Genomic DNA, 16936 nt, shown 5'->3' on the forward strand with positions numbered 1-16936 from the left:
CTTTGAGAATGCAAGTCCCTTCTTGGCACAAGAAGTTTTTGGGTGTACATAAAGTCTGAAACTGGCACTAGGTTTCCCTCTCTGGACTTCTGAAAAAGCATTTATATAGTGATGAACTGTTCTTCTGTGCAGCCTAAGTGATCCTGATTAAGTCCTTGGAGAGTTTTGTTTAGGGCCATAATTGTGCACCAATCTTTGGGAATGTTGTTCCTATTTTTGGCCAAAACGATGTGACAAAACAAATTCTTTCTAAATTGTAATCTCCAGTTAGAATTTTCTCTGTAGAAAACTTCATGAGCACTTGCCTTTCGGTAATTTCAGCTGAGAGGGGGCAGATGGATGGACAACAACTTCATGCTCTCAGTAGCTTCCAGCCTGGAGGAGAAATCTGGTTTCAATTTTGCTTGATATTGTATCTCAAATTATTTTTGCAGCTTCATCCCCTAAAACCAATTTGTCTATTTTTGGTGGCAGTAGTAGGAGTGTCATTAATTGTTGAAAAGTGTTTCGTTTGAGCAATTCAGGCTGGTGCAGTACAGTGCTTTAATATCTTCTCTGAGTCCAGCAGAGACTGTGTCTTCTGCCTGTGCCTTGTGTCACATTGTTTTTTCTCAAAGATAAGCCCCTGCTGTGTAAGGCTTTGCTGCTGTAATGTTGTGAAGGATTTCTTTTTTGACTGAAGTCATTGCCTTGTTTTTCTATATCCTGCCTGTAAAATGTCTGGGATCTTGGGAAGTTTTTCAGAATCAGATAAACCTATTTCCATGAGGTCTGGGATCATAGCGTGCTTTTTCACTTGGGTGAAGCTTCTATCCTGTTTCTGTCTCCTTTTATCTTTTTGTATATTTTAATTTCATATTGAGAGAATATGAAATGGTTTTCCCGTTCCATGACTTGCACTTGTGAGCAGCACCCTGACTCCTGCCATTACTTGTCTGTTTGTGTCTTCACCTGCATGTTCCCTGCCTTGGGATCCTCAAGGTGCATTGGCCTGACTCCTTCCTAGCTCCAGTGGAGCCAGTGCCTGGTGCTTCCCCTCCTGCAGCTGTGTGTTATCCCCACGAGTGAGGAGCTGGCTCGCGGTGTCTTCAGCGTGCTCGATGAACCACGTCCAGCTCGAGGAATCTGACTTTAGGAGCAAATTTTTTTCCCTGGATGGCAAAAATGAGCAAGAGAAGCAGCAGCTGCAGCCTCGGAGCCCGTGTGAGAACCAGGGAAAGCAGTGAAAGCCGGAGGTGCCTCTGCTGTTCTCCGGCTGCATCCCAAGAGCAGCTCTGGTGATGTGTGGAAGCTGAAATATCCTTCTGTGCACGGAGCTTTCTGGTTGTATTAGTCATCCATCAGGCTTCTGGATTATTGAAGTGCTGAAGCTCTCCTAAAGAACAGCAATATCTATTTGTAGAAAGGTACACCATGTGAAGTGCAATTCCAGTATATTAGAGCTGCCTGCCTGGAGATGTTCTCGGGAGTGCTGCCCCTCCTGTGCTGGGACTCCAAGAGATGGAAAGCCCCCATCAAAGATCTTAAAGGCTTCTGGGTGGTCATGGGGACACAGATGGTGATGTGTTAGAGCTCCTGCTCAGCTTCTCCCACAAAATCACTCCTCCTGTTCAGCCCAGTGTAGAATCAACTGGTGGGTGTTGGTCTCCAGATGCCGAGAAACCCTGAGGAAAAGGGCATTAATGGAAAATACTCTTCCATGAGGTATGGGAGAACTCCTGACTCAAAGAGTTAAAGACCAAAACCCTCTTCTCTAACTCTTTAACTTGTCCTAGCTTGAACTAAATCTGAAAGTGCCTAGAGCTGAACTGGTCCATTTTTAAGCTGTAATTCATCTGTCTCTGCTGTTTACAGAAAATCTTTAGGACAGTTGCTGGCTAGAAGGTTAATTCCAATACAGCATGATTATGTACTCATGAACTTAGAGAAAACTTGAATCTTTATGCCTTCAGTTGTGTGTATGGGTTCACTTCATTGTATTCTGACCCAAAAATGAAACACAATGTTTCATGTAAGGTTTGAGATTCACAGACTGGCAAAACACTGGTCCTTGCTTAAGCAGTCTGGCTTTTATGTAACTCATTATTTTTGCTCAAATGTTGCAGATAGTCGGTTTCCTGTAGCAACAGCCACCAGATGTTTCACTGAACAAGACTTAATTCTTTAAAATTGACCTGTGAGAAATGTGTGAAGGCGAACGGGGGGGGCGGAACAATTGTGTGTCAGCATGATTTCCATTTCCTTGCTAAAATCCCATTGCAAGCCTGGCAGTTCCATTCGTGCAACGATGGGTCCTGTTTTTTTGGTACGCTATGAGGCCTTTTCCATGGTTTTCCACAAATGCGCTGTTGGGAGTGGGGGGTGGGATCAGGCTGTCTTAGGAGAATTAGCATTCCTGGGGCAATTAGCACTGTTTGGGTTAAGTCTGTCTGGTGGATATGCCAGCGTGGGGATCCTGCCATGGATCTCTAGGTCTTCTGTGATCAGTCCTTGTTAGTTTTGCTAGACTGGCTCTATTTCATATTTCCATGGGAAACCAACTCCTACCTGAGTTTTTCAGCTGGGGAAAAAGAGTGTCCGAATGTTTTACTGGTGGACTTGGGGTGAGTGGTCCTCGTGGGCACTGTGAGGAGGTCCCAGCAGGTCTTGTCTCTGAAACATCCCCATTTTGGGAGTTTGTATAGCACTGTCCTTCCAGGAGCACTCTGCATGGGACAAGACTGCACAGGGACTCCTCTGCTGGGATTGAATGATCTGGGACCTGGATTTTTGAGTCTGTTGTTTTCTTGTCCATGTCTGCAGAGACCAGATAAATCAAAGCAGAGCTGTGCCATTTCCCTTCCCCACAAGAATATCTTGCTCCCATTGTGCCTCCCCTTCTTGTGCAGTTTGGACCTGGAGGTGTGTATTGGACAGATAATCTTCAAGAGGAAATGCATTGGTCTTTAGCTGGGGGTACTGGTGCCAGCTCTGTACCCAAGAACTATGGATTGGGTAGAGAAGTTCAGCTCTGCAGAGTTTGGTTTCAAGGTTTCAGAGGTCAAAGTGTCTGCTGGTTTAGGTTAAAGGTGTTTCTGCTGGAAATAAGACTTTCCTAGTGCTGGAAATGCTTCAGGACAGAGTGTGGATGCTCCAGCCATCATCATCCATAGGGATTTTGGTATGTGTTAGACTTCGTTTTAGTGTTTTTTCAGAAGTTCTATATGCCTACCACAAAATTTTGGTATTAAGCAGGAGGTAACTTGAATGTCCTTTTCTTGTTGTAGTAGGATGTGAGACTGGTACTTGAAGTGGCATCTTGAACTCCTTTCCCATCAGCACTTGCAGGTGATCGGATATTAAACATGTTCCCGTGTATCTGAGCGACTGTCAGATCAAATACAGAAGCAACCTGACCTAATGAGTGGCATCTCTGCCCATGGCAGGGGAAAAAGATGAGCTTTAAGGTCCCTTCTAACCCAAACCATTCCATGATTCCAGGAGTCTCTGAAGCACTGTACATATGGAGCTTTGACTCACACCCTAACTCTGTTGTTTAAACAGAGCTGGGAAAGCTGGTTTTGAGCTGTACGTGGATGCTTGGTCTCAGTGATGCTTTCCTGGGAAACAAAACCACCAGCATGAAAACTACAGCTTAATTGCCTTGGTTTGTATCTGATTGCCACAAAGATTCGGGTATATGCTACTTTCTTATATGTGAACCTGAACTGGGAAAACTGTCGTACAGTATAACTGACCTTTCCTTAAAACAACCAAACCCCAATGCTAACATGCACTTACCACAGTAATCCAGGGAATGATTCCTGGAAAGGGCTGTAAAATCTGCATAATCTTTTGATTTCTCAGCATGCAAGTGTATAAGGGAGGTCAGAGAATACGTGGGCATCATCACGTGTATTTGGTAGCATTTCAAGGGCCACCAGAAGTGCTGCCTCCTGGAAGTGGCATCTCCTGTTTCTTGTCAGAAATCCTTTGGTGTGAGAGGTCCCAGGTTGTGCTGTGCAGCATTTGCACGTGTGCCCTGGGGAAGAGGAGAAATTAACTGCAGACAGGGAGTATCTGACCTGCTTCCTGGCCAGCTGGCAGGTGATGGTGAGCGATATCTACAGACATGGTGGTTGTCATCCCTTCCTCAAGCAGCAGCAGAGGTTTGCAGAAGAATAGTGGCCAGATCACCATGGTTAAGAGTTTATTTTCTGTTTTAATATTGTCTTGAGGTGCTGGGATGTCCAATTTTTAACATTTTCTATGACAGATGTCAGATGGCCCTCAGTTTCCTTCTCTCCTAAACTTTCTTCTCCAGGTGAATGAGAATCAAATCTGGGCAGTTTCTGTGACAAAACAATATCTTTCCAGTTCTTGTGCTCTCACCTATCGATGGAAATGGAAAATAGGTAAAAAAGACCTTTTTGATGTAGATGTCCAAGTTGGCTGAAATTGTATCAAGTTTTGCTTTTTCTGGGATGCTGTCTTTGGGGACAGAGTGCTACTGCTGTGAACAAGGATGGTGGTTAACCTCAAATGAGCTCTGAAGGTCACGGGTTCGAGGAGGAGATGAGCTGCCCCGTGTGACACAAAGCTGCAGAGCTCCATTCTGTTAGCTGCAGGGACCAGGAGGCTGCACAGATTCTCACAGAAGCAGGAGAAGGTCAGTCAAGTGGGGAAAAACGGTCCAGCACCATTGCACTGATGGTATCACAGGTCATGAAACAGTCTCCCAGTCCTTTGCTCCGACACAGAGCATCACTGTGCATTTCCCGTGCTCCTGTGGTCTTGGCTGGATGTTGCTACTGGCCACCCAAGATGGGGTGTTGCGTCAAATGTGATTGCCCCTCACACCTGCAATCTCAGGGCATGAATTTCTCCTGAAAAATCTTAAATGTCCTTGTGCCAGTTTTTACAATCTGACTGAGGAGACTCAGCTAGAAATAGCCTGAATTTTCTTCCGCGTGCGGTGATTCAGAGGGGTATTTTGTGGCTGAATACGGAGCCATTTGGGGATTTGCAACCGCAAAAGATGATGTTTGATGCACCAGGCCGTTGTGTAGAGATGCAATTGAGAGGTGCTGTCTTTCCTTGTGGAAGAATTGCCTTGTAGGCAGAAGAATTGGGCTTGTTTTTCCAGCTTTCTCAAGGTTATGTTGTTGGCATGGAAGGGGAACAGGCGCTGTAATGGAGTAATTAATCTTGGAAATAGAGTTTAAGGTAGTACCTAAAAGGGATTTGTGGTTGACGGAGGCAGGGTTCCAGCAAGGGATTCTTAGAGACTCAACCTGTATTTAAGTGAAGATATGGTGGTGGGGAAGGATTTGGATCAGAGGTTGGTGCCTTTCAGAGGACAGAAAGAGGCTTGGTGGCATCTCTGACTTCTCCCATGGTTAGGAGGCAAGTCCTGCATGGGACCAAACCTCCACTTCTTGTTTTACTTGATAGTAAAACTAATAGGATGGAAAAAGCTCTTGTCTCTCTGCTCAGTGGGATTGGTGCTTGTGAAATAAGTGCTACAACTCGAGATGAAGGAACCTGCCAGTTGGGATTAGTCCAAGGCCATGTGTTGCCAGACAGAGGAATATTATCATCAGGATGTGCTTTCCTTGGCTAAAGATCTCTGCAAGTACCCATGTGGCATCTCTGCTTTGTTTTAAGAGATAAAAACTCTGAAGTCTAACTCTGAGTGTGAGAGGGTAGAACAAACAGCTTTCTCTTCCAGCTTCAAGGACCAGGGAATCCTCTGATTGTCACTCCTTGCTCACTATTTGTTTCCTTGCTGGGCATTGGCTTTGGTTTCTCTAATCCAAGGAATCCATCAGGTGTTTGCTAATCTGTCTGCACCAAACTCATCCAAGTTGTCTTATCTCACAGCACTTTTGGTTCTTGAGAAACCTTTAGGCTTCTCTACAGTGTCACTGATTTTTAAGTCATTCTAGGATGGGAAATACGGTAGCACAGAGCTGCACTTCCTTCCTACAGCTTCTGTTGCTCTACTGCCAGAGTAAATGACTTCAAGGACAGCTTAGGAAATGTGGTTTCAGTGTTTGGATAATCCAGTATCTAATAAGGCCCAAGCTGTGAAGCTTTTCTTCTGGACAGAGATGAGTGACTCCTCTCCCATGTGGATTCCTCTGTGTTACACTGCATAACTGAGCTGGTGCTTCATTGTTTTCCCCAGTGAGGGAACACATGTGGATAGGTCTCCTTTGGCTTTAGCATCAGGGGGGAAATTTGGTTTTGAATTCTTTGTCAAATGGGATTGATGTCAACTCTGCAGTGTGGTAGGCACAGAGGAGGGAAGAGATGGTATCCAGAGGGTCCTGGAGAGGTGGGGCTGTGCAAACCTCGTGGAGCGCAGCATAGCCGAGGGCAAAGTCCTGCCCCTGGGCCAGGGCAATCCCAGCACAAACACAGGCTGAGGAAGAATGGTTGGAGAGCAGCCCTAGGGAGAGGGACCTGGGGGGTTGGTTGATGAGAAGCTCAACACACCCTGGCTGTGTGTGCTGGGACCCATAAACCCTTGGCTGATCCCACAGCGTGGGCAGCAGGAGAGGGGGGGATTCTGCTCCTCGCCCTGCTCTGGTGAGACCCCACCTGCAGTGCTGCCTCCAGCTCTGGGGTCCAACAGCAGAAGGAGGTGGAGCTGCTCTGGAGACAGGCTGGGAGAGCTGGGGGTGTTCTCCTGGAGATGAAAAGGCTCCAGGGAGATCTTAGAGCCCCTTCCAGTGCCTAAAGGGGCTCCAGGAGATCTGGATGACAGACTTTGGACAAGGGCCTGGGTGACAGTGCTTCCCACTGCCAGAGGGCAGGGTTAGATGGGATACTGGGAAAAAATTATTGGGTGTAAGGGTGGTGAGGCCCTGGCCCATGTTGGCCAGAGAAGCTGTGACTGCCCCATCCCTGGAAGTGTTGGAAGACCAGGTTGGACGGGGCTTGGAGCAACCTGATCTGGTGGAGGGTGTCCCTGCCTATGGCAGAGGGTGGAATGAGGTGGTCTTTAAGGCCCCCTCCAAACCAAGCCAGCCTGTGAAACACATGAATAGGTTAGAAATTTCTGAAACAGGGGAGTGCCAACACATAAGTAATTCCTTGGGGAATGGAGGAAAATCCTGGATGTTGTTAACCACAGGTCTTCACTCTTTTCCATACCAGGGTATTTATAGTTTTAGTGGTATGCGCGTTGCCCTTCCTTCCTAATAGTTCTCTGGACCACAGGTGGGTGGCAGATTTGTTTATTTTGGCGCAATATTCCCTTTACATGGGCATGTCTGGAGTTTACAGCAAACAGAGGAGCCAGGCCATGACCTGTGCAAAGTCCTCAACACAAGGGAAAGGAGGGAAGCAGGAAAAGCTGTCATGTAAAATTACCTCTCCGAAACTGAGACATGTCTTCAGCTTTTTTCCCTGCTGGTTTGAAGGCCATTTCCTTAAGCTGACGTTGCTCCATCAGATGCATCATGAGCTTGAACATTTGTGTCAGCACTGCCTGTTCCTGCCACGCGCTATCCTTGCTCAGAGCTGGACGTGCCATGGGTTGAGAATCAAGAATCGTCCTTCAGGGTGTTGAAGAGCTTCAGTGGGAATCCTCTTCTGGCACTGGGGAGTTCAAATCTGAATGGAAGTAACCAAAACGGTGAGGTGACCTGGCAGAAAGGTGGCTGAAGTGTTTGCTCACTACCTAGGTGCCTTATTGACCTGAGGGATGAGCATCAGGTGGTGGGACAGTGCTGAGGTGCAGATAAAGCGTTATCAGTGGCAGTGGCAGAGGTTGGTGTGAATTAAATGTGCTGCCATGGCCTTGGTACAGCAGCATCGGTGAATATCTGGCTTTGATAATGAAAATAAATGTCCTGTGGAAGCTGGATATGGCTTTGGAGTTAGTTTTGTGGCTTGAAATATCATAGATCATAGAATATTCTGAGTTGGAAGGAACTCACAAGAATCATCCAGTCTAACTCTTGGCCCTGCCCAGGACACCCCAACAGTCCCACCATGTCCCTGAGAGCATTGCCCAAACCCTCCTTGAGCTCTGGCAGCCTTGGGGCTGTGACAACTGCCCTGGGGAGCCTGTTCAGTCCCCAACTACCCTCTGGGGGAAGAACCTCTTCCATCCAACCTAACCTTTCCCTGACACAGCTTCATGCTGTTTTTCTTGACATGCAGGGATTTTGGGGATTACCAGATGTCCTTGCAGGCATTAACAACCTCTTGGCACATTCTCCATCATGTGGTGCAAAGGCAGGTGATGTCTGAGCATCCCTGTTTGTCAACCTGTGTTCAGAAGAGTGTGAACAAGGAAGGGATGGTGATGTCTCGTAACCAGGCTGCGCCTTCACAAATTTAAGTTTGTCCCATCACTGGGAGCTTAAGGGGGGAAATTTGATGAGCTTGATGGTGCGTGAAGGCTGGATGGGTACAGGCAGAAAACACCTCTAGAGCTTCTCCAGACTGTCACTGTGAGAAACCAGAGTGTTTGTTGCCATCTCTGATGCTGCTCGTGCCACCCTGACGTGTCCTGGTGTGCCGAGTGGTTTCACAGGGATGCTGATGTGGAGTGGCTGCTTCCCCTGATGCTGCCTCACCTGTCCTAGTGCATGGACCTCATCTCAGGGTGATTATAGAAAGAATATGCACTTGAGAATCACAGGGAGAAAAATGACAGGTATTGGAGGGTGCTTCCAGTTAATCTGGAAGAAGCTAAACCACCCATCCAGCACACGGAGGCTTTTAAGGCGCTGACAACTCCCTACCTTGAGATTTGCGGAAGAAAAACCCCAGAAAACCAACCAACCACAGAAACCTTCAAGTATTATGTTTTTTTAAAGCCGTGTAGCTGCTCTCTGGAGTATCAATGGCTTCTGCTTGGCTTCCCCCTGCGGGCGGGTGCTCCGGGCACTTCCTTGCCAGATTGAGGAAGGAACTCGGCACAAACATTTACTTTCTGTGAACAAACGCAACTGTCTGACTGTGTATCTGGGGATTAGGGTGCCTGATTGCTCTGCCGAGGAAGTGCAGGTTTTTATGGATGAGGTTTGTGTGGGTGTAGCCATGGCAGGCACAGAATGAAACCAGTAACCGAGGCTGGACCTTGCACTGGGGAGGAGGCAGCTCCTCCGCCAGCAAACAGAGCAACCTTTGCTTTGTTTAGAAATAAATGAAGAAAAATAAAATAAATGAAATTTTAAAAGGCAGGAGGCAGGATCTAAACGTCTTCTGGCCCTCCTGCGAGGGAGTTGTGCTTCTCCAGTGGGTATTTTGCTTGTTCTGCGGGTAATTCCTGGCATCTTTCAATCCGAATCCATTTCTTCTGACAGCTGAACTGCTTCATCAGGACACAGAGCTGGGAGATCTGAACAAAGGAATCCTAAATCTCAGAGAAAAAGGAAGGGGTGGTTCTTTATGTGCTGTGAGGATGCTGCCCTGTGGGATAGGTGGGTTTTTTCGACAGTTTGTTGTGGGGCTGCAGTGTTGACTTCATGGAGTTTTTATAATCCCATAGCAGGAAGGGAAGACAAATTGCTGCAGGTTTCAGGCTTTGAGTGTAACAGTGCCTTAAATATCAATCTCTGTCAGTTTTTAATGGAAATGATCTATCCCAATCAAAACCTTCCTCTACCAGAAACAGAGATGGGAGAGAAGAAGGTGCTGGCAGGGGAGCAGGGCACTGGCAGCACAGGTAAGATTTGTTTGCAGAGTCTGAAGCAACATATTTATTAAGCCCAAACGAGCAGGATTTATTACTCAGGAATCTTGGTTCTTACCTTTTCAACTCCCTTGTGCTCTAAACCTTGTAACCAGGTGCAGAGGTCAGTCACCCCTGTCCAACAGCAATTTGCCTCCAAATAAACAGCACATTAAAGGCTGGGGCAGGTTTCTCTCCCCTGGCAGGTCTTAGGTATGTAGTTTCTTTTTCAAGACATGGTTTAGTTGCAAACAAAATATGTAGGTGATGTCAGTTGAATTCCTGCCAAATGTCTCATTACATGAGGTGACAGCGTGGTCTGATCCTCTCTCCATGACTGCTGGAAAAGGCAGTATCTTCACATAAGGAGAAGGTGAAGTTCAGGCATTAAAATGAAAATACATATACATTAAATAATGAAGTATCAACTCTTCTTGTGTTTCCCCTTAGTACACTCCATCTCTCTCCTTTTGGCATCACCATTACTATTTTTTTAAGAGATGCTGCTGTTCCAGCTCACCATCTCTTACATCACTGTGTTTCCAGTTCGTTCCCCAGCTCTTAGGAGGAGTTTCTGGTGATGAGCAACACGGAGTCGAGCCTGTTGGGCAATGTCGAGAGTCTGTGGGATGGAGTGACGCAGACTTTGCAGAGTTCTCCTCCTCCCTGCTTGTTGTGGGGCGTTTGGGCTTTGCCCGCCAGGTCAGGTCTCAAAGTTTAGCTGCACAGAGTGTACCTGTGACTTCTACCCACCTAAACTGTTTGTGGACGTGTTCCCTTCTTCTGGGTTTCTCTTTTCATCCTCTCTTCGTATGAGGCTGTGTGGTGGTGAAGAATAGCTGCTTGAGTTCTTGTGGGGTCATACTCAGCATCACAGAAGAACATGGACATCTCTTACAGCCTGTCATCCTTTGGCTGATGGCTGCTGTTCATCCCTGCAGGACACACCTGAGCTGGGCTGAATCTTCCTTTGGCACTCGATGCCCAAACCCTTGCACTGAATTAGGTACTTGCATGAAATTCCTTTTCTGAAGGCACCTCGTTCTGATGCAGCTTCATAACTTCACTCCTGTTGCATGGAAGTGGAATTTTCTCCAAGGCTTTGCTGCTTTGTAGTGACCCTTGGACACTGAGAGAGCCCTTACTCCTGTGTTTAGGGCTCAGTGCTGCGAGAGGTCAGATGTTCTCCTATCTCCCCAGCCATTACGTACTCAGCATCTAATGGCTCATCCTGAATCTTGCCTGTGGTGTCTGAAGCTCATTTTAGGAGCTGGTATGAGACTTGGCGGAGGTTTGGTGTCCTTCTGCTCTGAGGTAACAAAGAAACCATTCTCCTTGTTTGTCTTCAGCTTTTTGAGGTGCCCTGGGTATTGGTGGGACAGAAAGGAGGCAAACTGTTCCCATCTGGCAACCCCAAACCAAGCCTGAGGACCTGGAGCTCTTTTCAAGCTGGGATATAGAGAGGCTCCATCTGAATACCCCCTCATTGCTGTTCTGTAATGACACTTTTTATGGATACTAGGTGGCACTCGACACAAATGTGTCCTTCCACAGGGGAGGCACGTACCTCCTGGATGCTGGGCTCCCCTGGACACACGGCCTCTCAGCACCTCAGGGCTGCCTGTCATCTCGAGCTGAGTTCCACTAGCACAGCTTCTACCCACCCTTGCCATCAAGGGGTCTTTGGTTTCCTTTGATCTCATCTCCTCAACTTCACAAGGACTTTTCTTCTAATAAGAGGCTTTTCCTTGCCCCACACACCGTGAGAGCTGCATTGGCTCTGAACTTGATACTTGAGTTCCTTTCTGAAAGCAGAAAAGAAGCACTTCATGGTTTGGATACTGCAAAGGTTTTTGGGGCTTTTTTTGTGTTTAGCTGCCAAATTCACCAGTCTTTTCAAGCTCTTGGAGCCTGTCTGCAGTCATCCTCCGGGCTGCTTTTCCTTGCCAGGCAATGTGCAGATAAAACACTCGTGGATGATTGAGGTGCACCTGTGTTACATTAGGCTGTAAATCTGCAAAATCACTTCTGCTGCCAGTGATCCAAGGCTGCTCCAGAGACTGGGCTGCTGTGGTGGTCTTGGAAAGGACTTGCTCATCATCGTTGACACCAGCAAACTACATCCATCAGCCACCATGGATGCACCTGAACCCTCCTGGCATGGGTCATTCCTTGATGATGGATGTACATGGCTGTCTAGAAGTTATCTTTTCCCCTTTCTTCTTCAAATCCGTTGTCTGAAAGGAAGGGGATGGCATAGGCAGGTCTGCACCGCTCTTTTTACTGTTAAGCAACCTGGTATTTGACGATGAAAATAAAAATACAGGTCTATAAGATGCCTGGATATCAGAGAAGGGAATGTCTGCAAGGTTCTCATCCTGCCCCAGGTCTCTTGCAGACCCTTTGCTGCTGCCAGTTTTTTCCTCATTTTCTCTGTAACATCCCCATAAATATCTATTTCTGCTGGAAACTGATCTTACATGGCTTCACACAACCTGTTTTGTGAGCAGAGCTGGGATCCTGACCACCAGGCTCTTTGAGAAGCCTTTCAGAGATTGGACTTGACGGTCTTGGTGGTCTTTTCTGACCTTTACAGTTCTGAACGCTGGATTGTAAAGCTGCGGTCGGTTGCTGTAAAATCAGGAGGGTAGATCTCAAAACTGCTGTTGGTGTGAGGGTTCCCTCCCATGGCAGGGGCTGCAGGACCCGAGGGCACTGAGGGCTCTGGGGCTGGTGCTGGGCGGGCTCAGTGTGTGGGCCGAGCACCTGCGTTGGTTGGTGCTGCTGACAGCAGGGGTTTGGCTCTCTGACAGGCTTTTCTGCAGAGAGATGGTGTCTGATGTTGTGCTCAAGCCTCAGAAGATAGAGGGGAGCTGATCTGGCAGTTGCTTTTCAGTGTTTTCTCTGCCCAGCCTAAAAAAAACCCCGAAAATATGCAGAGCTCAGGTTTCATTAGGGGATTTTGTTTTGTTCGAGCATTCAATGTTCCTTAGCTGCTCCAGCATAATCCACCTCTTCATAAACAGCACTAACCCTCTTTTTCTGACAGATTATGGTCTCTAGTGCTTTGTTACATCTATAGGAATATGCATCTGTGGCTGCTGGCATGTGCTTGGCTGGGACTCAACTGGGGAAGAGAAGTCGATGGATTGAGCTCAGTCACACAAACCACTTCCCTGGAAAATGCTTTATACTTTGTTTTGACTCTCCTTGTGTGAAAGAACTAAATTACCAAGTAAATTTCTTTTTCCCTCCGTAGCATTCCTGGTTTCCCTGCTAAGCTTGCGTGGAGGGGATTGAGAGCAAAGTTCAGGAATGAACTTAGAGAATGAATGCTTAGATTGCTCTTGGTGAAACAATCAACCAAGACCTACTTGGAAAAGGAACTTGCCAACGTATTTAGTTGAGGATTATATAATTAATGTGTTTTAGCACATTCACAATGTCTTCGAGGAAAAGACCTCATTGAAGTTCACTTCCCTCAGATGGAAAAGGGTATTAGTTTGTTTGGGTTCATCTCTGTCCATAAAAACTGTAATTGGGGGATGTCAACTTGACAGTCCTGGGCATTCATGAGTCAGGAATGAGTGTAGTGATCCACAGTTGTTCATCTTTCTCTCTTCCCAGCAATTTAGACTTAAATACTGTTTGTGTGCCTCCTTGTTGTCTGCCTGTGAAGCACTAAACAAAACTAACTGCAGAAGCTGAAGATTAAATTGTTGGGTCAAATGATTCAACAGAAGCAATTTGTAATGTTTGAAAGGCATCTGCAGCCTTCAAGGCTGGGAGGAATCTCCCAAGTGTGGGGCATCTGACGTGACGTGCACCTGCTCGCCATAGTCTGCAACCAGCTTTGTCAGTGCTGTTCCCAGCTTGAAACTGCAACAGAGAATTTTGACCTACTTTTTCAGTTTTTCTGTTGTTTTGCACAACATTGAGGACACTGAAACCAGGTCAGTCTAGTGCTGGTTGGAGAAGCACAGATAAATGCTGATCTCCTCTGTGTGGAGGTGCTGCTGGGGTACAGGCATGAAATGCATCTCCTGGTAGAAAACCCTCCACATATAACCAAAAAGCTCTTGAGTGGGAGAGAAAAAGGCAAAAAAACCCAAAAAGATATTTCTTGTGGCTAAGTGGAGAAAGCATTCAGCCTTGAATCCTTCCTTCCTTGGCTTGTGTAATAGCCAGGCACAAGAGGAGAGTCCTCTTCCAGGTCAGACCAAGAGTGTCAATCTGCTGGAGGGCAGGAAGGCTCTGCAGAGGGATCTGGACAGGGTGGATTGCTGGGCCAAGGCCAGTCTGATGAGGTTCGACAAGGCCAAGTGCCAGGTTCTGTGCTTGGGTTGCAACAACCCCATGGAAAGCTCCAGGCTTGGAGATAAATGGCTGGAAAATGGCCCAGCAGGAAAGGACCTGGGGGTGCTGGTGACAGCTGCTGAACATGTGCCCAGGTGGCCAAAAAAGGCCAGCAATATCCTGGCTTATACCCGCCATAGTGGGGCCACAGGCCCAGGGCAGTGCCTGTCCCCCTGTGCTGGGCACTGCTGAGGCCACACCTCAAATCCTGGGGTCAGTTCTGGGTCCTTCATGGCAAGAGACATTGAGGGGCTGGAGTATGTCCAAAGAAGGGAACGGAGCCAGGGAAGGGTCTGGAGCACCAGGAGCAGCTGAGGGAGCTGGGGGGGCTCAGCCTGGAGAAAAGGAGACTCAGGGGACCTTCTTTCTCTCTCCAACTCCCTGACAGGAGCATGGAGCCAGGTGGTGGTCGGGCTCTGCTCCCAGGGAACAAGGACAGGATGAAAGGAAATGGCCTCAAGTTGTGCCAGGGGAGGTTTAGGTTGGATATTGGGGAAATTTTCTTCATGGAAGGCATTGTTAAGCTTTGGAACAGACTGCCCAGAGCAGTAGTGGAGCCACCATACCTGGAAGTGTTCAAAACCATGTGGATGTGGCACTTGGGGACATGGGGAAGTGGTGACCATGACAATGCTGGGTTAACTGTTGGACTCTTAGAGGGCTTTCCCAATCTTGATGATTCTGTGACTCTAAGATAGGATATTTGGTTATCTGTTCGTTTTTCTCCTCAGGAGCAGGGTAGATCTCATAACTTTTATTTTCTCATTAGTAGAACGGTGGCTTTGCCAGGAGTGAGTAACAGGATGGTTTTGGAAAAAGAAGAGTTTTGTTGGGGCCAGTTGGAAGGACAGAAGCAGAATAAGAAATGGAATGTCGTGAAAGGAAGGAGATGAGGCAGTGGGATGAGAAGGCGTGAAGGGACCTGAAGCCAGTGGATTGTGTCCTTGTAGAAGAGAGCAGAGCTGTCAGCAAAGGGTTTACTGATTGTGTTTTAATAAAGACAGAGCAGTGACACCTCGAAAGCTGTTCCTGTTACAGTGAGGCAGAGGACACAAAGCCAGCTTGTTCCTCTAAATTTAGGGGTGTAAGCTCATAAAATGAGTTGGCAGATGCTGAGAACGTGAGTGAACACATCATATATGTCCTGGTTTCCACATGTTCCTTGTTCCCTGCTGTCCCTTTTCCAGAGGATGAGCCCTTTATCCCGATCTGTGGTAAAGCCAGCAAAGTTTTCTGCTGCTGAAGGCTCTACTTTTTACACAGTCTGAGGGTGGAAGCTGATGAGCTCATATCCGTATGTTTATAACATGTCATTTGAGAGTCCTGGAGGATTTTGACTTTGAAGTCATGTGGGAAGTAGCAGATCTTGTCTGGAAAGCGCTCTCCAGATCAGGAGACTCACCAGACGTATTACACAGGCACATGGGGTGGGTGTTGGAAAACCCAGTGATAAGGCATATACTTTGTCCTAAAGCAATGATCTTGGAGCTGCTTTGAGGAATTGAGGTCCTGTGTCCGTAGACAGCAGGGTGACATCACCCATCCTAACAGAAAATGGGGCTTTCTTGAAGGTTTCTTCTTAAAAGAAGAAAAAAGGAATTGTAGGGCTGCTTGTTGGGGTGTTGCTCCATCTGCCAGGCATTTGCAGTTTGATTTCTGGCATGTATTGACTCTTTCATGGATCAAAACCACACACAGACCCAGACTAGATCTGCTTGCTTTGATTTGAAGTAGAGGGGATCCATTCACCATTTCAGACTGGACAGATTTCTGAAATCATGCCACAAACCAAGAGTTGGACAACTCTCATTCATATCCTGGAAGGGTCTCCAGAGTAACTCAGGGAGATCAAAGAAGTTTTGAGTGCAAGGGAAGTGAGCTTCTTCTTGGAAGGGTAGGAACAAGGGTGGCTTTGACTTCTTCACACCAGTCTCTCATTTACTTGTCCTATCCTGTGGCTGCTCTCAGACTGAAGGGCTTCCCTGTGAAACCAGGAGGCTCTGAGCAGTGTCTGGGCCATAACGAGGAAGTGGTAAAGTGATTAAAGCTTCCTTCACACTGCGCTGTGCTACTGATCTCAACACCAACAGCAGCTGCCTTCCAGTGCTACCTGGAAGTGTCCAAGGCCAGGTTGGACAGGGCTTGGAGCAACCTGGTCTAGTGGAAGGTGTCCCTGTCCATGGCAGGGGGTGGAATGAGATGAGCTTTAAGGTCCTTTCCAACCCAAACCGTTCTATGATTCAACACCATCTAGAAGCTGGTTTGTAGCTGTGACACTGCGGTTTTATTGATGGAGGTGAGGTCGTGACTTAGATCTTGGGTCTAAGTGTTTGGAAGTGTGTAGGACACAGAGCTGTTGGTTTTTATTTAGCTAACTGTGCTTCAAGTGATTTCCTTTCAAGCCTTGTGTCTTTCATTAAATAACTGTTCCTGTGTCTCCAACTGTATTGTAGTGAAATGAATCCTGGAATTGGGCTGAGTCACCATTAGGAAAGTATCTTCAAGCAGCTCTGTTCAAATGGAAGTAACTTTGAAGAGCAATCTTGCTGAGTGGGTGGAAAGGTAGGAAGGGAAATCGTTATGAAGAAGTTTGAATCGTGGCAGGAAATCGTCCTGGTGTTCTGAGCAGCCTTTAAATATTAATGCGACTGAATTCAGGTTGCAGTCTGGTCTTCATTCTTCTGCCTCTCCTCCTCCAAATCTGAGAGCTTTGCTAGTCCTCCAAGGCCATACTTGATGCCGTATTTACTGCTGTTGTTTTAAATACATAGTAATGACAGTGTGAGATCTGTGTGTGATCCCATGTGCTGAGAGCTGGGCTCTGCTCGTAGGCTTGGCCCTAATAAAGAGGTTCTCAAGCGCTTGGTTCGCTCATCCATCACTGCTCTGAATTCCTGTTTGCGAGAG

At 47.1% G+C, this 16936-nt stretch overlaps 1 protein-coding gene across 2 annotated transcripts in view; it reads left to right on the top strand.

The window, feature by feature from the left end:
* The window catches only part of CSNK1G1 (casein kinase 1 gamma 1), a 101682-nt gene that overhangs the window by 21760 nt on the left and 62986 nt on the right, over nt 1-16936 (top strand). The gene's annotated exons all lie outside the window — the stretch shown is intronic.

The sequence above is a fragment of the Pipra filicauda genome, unplaced genomic scaffold, assembly GCF_003945595.2.
Source record: "Pipra filicauda isolate LSUMZ 115617 unplaced genomic scaffold, ASM394559v2 scaffold7_size6619720_pilon, whole genome shotgun sequence".
In the NCBI taxonomy this organism is placed as follows: Eukaryota; Metazoa; Chordata; class Aves; order Passeriformes; family Pipridae; genus Pipra; species Pipra filicauda.